The sequence below is a fragment of the Pistacia vera genome, unplaced genomic scaffold (assembly GCF_008641045.1).
Source record: "Pistacia vera cultivar Batoury unplaced genomic scaffold, PisVer_v2 Contig769, whole genome shotgun sequence".
In the NCBI taxonomy this organism is placed as follows: domain Eukaryota; kingdom Viridiplantae; phylum Streptophyta; class Magnoliopsida; order Sapindales; family Anacardiaceae; genus Pistacia; species Pistacia vera.
In genome coordinates, this window is record NW_022196633.1 from 29,300 (window position 1) to 35,018 (window position 5,719).

Sequence of the window (5,719 nt, forward strand, 5' to 3'; positions counted from 1 at the left end):
GGCCAGTTTGTGTGCACCTCAACTAATTCCTCGGGACCTTGAAGTTGATGGTCAGGTAAGCTTCCAATGGCTACCCCTTATTAGTAATCATGGAGATTCAAACTCAGAACTTTTTAAGTAATAAACTCAAGAGTCCTAAGCGAACCATCAAACTAACTAGAGGTAGTTACTTTAATTATTTCACTTCTTCTAAACTCTATATATTCTTTCACCTATTAATCATATGCTTAAAAGGGTATTTATCTTATTAAGCTCATTAAGAGATTTGGTCGAATTGAGTATAAATTGTTGAGATTGTGGAACCAAATTCAATCTAAATTAGTATTGTAGTAGGACATGAATTTTCTTAATAAATTTTTATGTATAATTGTTTTTCTTTATGAATAAAATTAGGAATTAAAATAAAATTTCTATTAAGATTTGAGATTTAAGTCATATTAGAAATAATATCATATGTATTACCTATAAAAAGAGATATATAATAGAAGAAAGACCACAATTAGAGAGTGAGAGCCATCAAGAAAGGTTTATGAGAGAAAACTAATTTGTGAGGCTTGTGAGAGATGACAAAGTAGATGTAATTCTTATATGGAAAGTGAATCACTATAAATTTTATGTTTGTTTGTGTGATTTATTTATTTGTCATTTGTTCGCTTTATTTTTGTTTTCACAAGACTTAAGATTTAGTAACATCCGAATAAATCCACCCAACCTAAATTGTATACCTATATTTAGAAAATAGGCTGCAAGAACTTTTCTCAAACTGCCTTCACGGCTGAGTCGGGGCGACTGGCTATTTTAGGAAACTTCTTAGAAGGATTCTCACGATTTTAAAGAAAGTTTCTAACGACTTTCAAATCCTAGCAATTTTTCGAACTCAAAATTACAGATAATAATTAAGTCAAACGTCAGGGAAAAAAAAAAAAATCAAGGCCACTTAGTACTGTATGTAACTATTCATGTATATTCCATGCATGAGAATAAAATAGAATGTCATATGTAGCTAATTGTTGAGGAATAGATACATGGGGGTAATGTTACCACAAGTGTTTCTTCATCTCAACCATTGGAACTGTCGAATTATCGGAAGAGTATATAAAAGATTCCATGGTTGATGATTGGGTAATGTAATGTTACACACCAATACTTTAGTCTTTAGTACTCCCACTTCTAGTTTTTCCCATTAATTTTCTTCATTTTACCAATAACTTTTCAGCACTATATGGACCAACAGGCTCTTGTCTTTGAGCATTTTAGGCCTGTAGTTGATCGTTCAGTGGAGGTCCAATAGACTGGCCATATTCTGTTGGAAATCTGCTTCAGTTATAACAAGTCCTTAACTGCCCCATAAAAATAAATAAATAAATATAGCTTAATAGAGAAATCTTGAGTCATACATAAATTTTTAAGTAATATTAAAAAATTTATTATATCATTTCATCATTTTTCACCTACTCATTGGAGTGGTGTAGCAAAAACATTTTGATTACAATGATAAATTTATAATAATACTTACCATTGTACGCTTCAGATTCTTTAAAAGCTAAATATTATTTATAATAGAGTAAACAACTTTTCTCCACCCAAATAATGGTTTAATGACATTTTCTCACCTACAGACTTTTAAAATATCACTTTCACATCCAAATGATACCTTTTAATTGACACTTTCCCACCTATCCCGCCAATAGCTGATCAATTTCGGTCTCGTTATGACCCCAAACCACCAATATTCTCTACCCCGATCATCATTCACCAAAGCCCCTCAAACATTACTCCTATCAATCATCGACAATCGATCGATTAGGGTTTTGCAGTCGCCCCTCCAAAGTCAAATTCTGACCAATCACGACCACCAAAATCCAACATTCCACCACCAAAAGACTCACCAACCTCTCCTCTTCAAAAGCCCTAATAGTATAAAACGAGTTTACTCTCCGTTCACTACTGAATCGGAAAGTGAATTCACCACAAGAAATTTCAAAAAAAGGTGACAGAGATTTTCGTCACAGAAAGTGAAAAATTCATCCTAAAAAGTAATGCAGGATGACATACCAAATCGTCCTCAAAGCCACGTCATTAGGGACAAAATATGGTTTTGTCATTAAAGATTATTTATTTTACAACAAAATTTTTATCCTCGTCCCAAAAAATAAAAAAAAGCACAATTAGGGACGAAAAATTTCGTCCTTGATTGGGTCGTTAATTGGGGACAAATTTTTTCGTCCTTTTTAGTGTGGTGAATTGGGGACGAAAATCTTCATCCCTGATTGTGTCAAGATTTGGGGATAAAATATTTCGTCATTTCTTTTATGATGAATTACAACAAGAATTTGTTCCTAATTGAAAATTAACAAATGTATTGATTCTCAAAGTCAAAAAATTCATATGAAACATCTTTTTATCTAAGTAAAAAATATTAATTAATGTCAAATTGATATGCTACAAATCAACAAATAACCAAGTAATAACAAAATATTATATATCTATACATGTATCATAAACACATCCAATTGTGAATGTAGAGGTGGGCATTTGGGATCGGACCCAAAAAGCCCACCCAAAAACCCGGGGTTAGGATCAGTACTTATGAGGACTGGTCCTAAGGGGTCCGAATTTAAAACCCGACCCAAACTGTGGAGGAAGGCCCGAACCAAGGCCTGGGCATGGGAGCGGTCCCAAGCTCCGGCCCAGAACTTTATTTTTTTCAAAAATACCCTTGGCAAATTACCAAAATTTTCAAATTTATAATAAATATGGGGTTAAAATGATATTTTAAAAAAAAAATTGCATTAAGCAGCCAACGGTAAACTGACCGTTGGCTATTCAATCAATGGTCACAACCTCCATTTTCTTCACAATTCAACTCTCAGTGTATTCTCTTCTCTCAATCTCTCTACTCCAATTCTCCAATTCTCTTCAATTCAATTTATATTTATATTTATTCATATTATTCAATTTTTTTCATTTTTTAATTTCATCTATTATTCATATTATTATTCAATTTCTTTGATTTTAATTATTTATTATTTTATTATAAATTTATAATGGATTCCTGAAATTATGCATTCGGAGGATAATCCCCAAATGAGTTTTACATTCCATCTACCGAAGAAATGGAAGGGTTCGATCTATTTTCACCCTTTTAAGAGGCAACAACTCCAATTCCACAACCACAAACGGTCAGGATTGGGTCCAACCAAGCACAAGCGAGCTGCAACTCCATGGCCCGACCATCAAAGAGGGTCGTGTCTAGGGTATGACAATTCTTCACTAAATCAAAACGGCTAAAGTTAAATGGGTTGGGGGAAGAGCCGTCTGGGGAATGTAATTTTTGTTCAACTGTTATCGGAGCTGAGAATAGGACTTTGACGATGCGGCAACACTTAGAGAAGAAGCACCCCCAACAAATGCAGCAATCTTGCTAGTCCAGTTCAAGTTCAACTACACCAGATAGGAAAATTCAAACTCAACTTAATTTTAATCCACAATCATCAACTCTCTCAGCATGGAATTACAATTCACTCACAGCACGAAAGGAAATAGCAAAATTCATATGTGCTAAGGACTCCCTTATTTCTTTATCTAAAAATCCTTATTTTGTTCAAATGATTAAAACTACTTTTTGTCCAGCATTTAACCCTTTTAGTAGAGCTACAACTAGGAAGGACATAAGAAACCTTTGTGATAAAATAAAAAATCAACTTAAAAAAGAATTTCAAAATTTTAGGAATATATATATTGCACTTACTTCAGACATATGGGCTGCTAGATCAAAAACAGATTTTTTGAGTGTCACAATACATTATATAGATTATGGTTGACATTTACAACAAAAATTGATAGGTTTTAAAGCATTATATGAAAAACATAGTGCTGAAACTATTTATTTTACAATTATTGAAGTTTTGCAAGAATATTTATTATCTGAGAGAGTTGTGGCGCTAACGCTTGATAATGCAACTGCTAACACCTCGACAATTTCTTTATTTGAAAAGAGATTGGATCTGCTTGGTGAAGGCAAATTTTTTCACCAGAGATGTGCTTGCCACATCATCAATTTGATTGTTATAGCAGATTTAAAAGCTATACATTCGAGGATTGAAAGGGTGTGCGCGACTATCAGATTCATCGCCAGTAGCAATTCAAGATGGACTAAATTCCACAAATATTGTTGCCAAGAGGATTTGTTGATTCAACCAAAGATGTTATGTACGAACATGCCTGTCCGTTGGAACTCCACGTATGTGATGTTGGAAAACGTTATACCAACCACAAGACAAATTATAGAGTTCGTCAACAGGGAGAACTATCCGGAGGAAGTCGTTAGCGAATCCGATTTGACGGTTTGTGAACTATTTTTTTCGTTTCTTAAAAGTTTTTACGATTCCACTAATTTATTATCCTACTACTAATATAGCGTTAGATGTTTTACTTCGAATTTCTACAACTTTTGCTACATATAGATATAATGAAGATTTGTGCGACATTGTTGTTCCAATGGAAAAAAAATACCGGAAATATTAGTTAAATATTCCATTTTTAAATGGATTAGGTCTTATTGTAGATCAGAGATTTAAATCAAGCGTATTTAATTGTACAGTTACTGAGATAGGCCATAATTTACAATATGACTATAGTTCTTATTTGATAGAATTTAACAGAAAATTAGAAAGCATTTTTCTTTTGTATCAGACCAGGCATGTTGGAGCGTCCAACACCAGTAGAGACAAGCAGCAGGACCCTGATGAAGACCAAGGATGGCAAGGAACAAGCATCTGGAGGTTTGTGGAACACGACAACAATGGTGGTGGAAGTAGTAGCTCGTAAAGACAACTTGGACCAAATGAGCTACATCGATACCTAAAAATGGATATGTCCTACATGACCACGAAGGAGAAGCGTGAGATGAATGTGTTTCAGTGGTGGAACCACATTGCAAGTCAATTCCATTTCCCTATAGTAGCCCAAATGGAACGTGACATTTTATATGTGCTAGTTTCAACAATTGCATCGGAGTCAGTATTCTCAATTAGTGGCCGCATTGTTGAAGAGAGACGATATTCTTTAACCAATGAGATGGTTGAAGTCATAACATGTTTACGGGATTGGACTCATGTAGACAGAAAAGATCAATAGCACCCTGAAGATCCCGAACTACCCAGTCTCTTTAGAAACACAGATTTGGAGGATTTAAATATTATTGACGATGTAAATTAATAATTTAATAAAATCAAATTTATTTAATTGTTTATTTGTGAAGTATGATTGCGTGAATATTATATTTATTAGAGTTGGTTAACTCACTCTGGTGTTAGGTTACCCATTTTTAAGTTCAGCGGAATATTTTTACCAAGTAGTTTAGGAGATTTTTGATTTGAACACATCATCCACAAATGCATAAAGTAAAGAACATAGTCATATATATGGTTAAGCTAAAATCCACTTTTAGCCTACACCCATGGGACCTTGTTGAGATTTAAGCAATCTACTAAGTCAAAAATACATTACAAGACGATGTTCAAAGTTGATCTAAGATACAGTAAAAAGAACTCCTGGTTCAACTTTACACTTAGCACCACACTCTGAATTTTTAATGTGTAGTTGCTTCTTGGATCTTCTTCACACCGAGAACACACCTGAGAACAACTTGAGAACCACCCAAGCTTCAATCACCGACGCCACGCACTAGCATAAGCAAAGAAACCACGTTCCAATA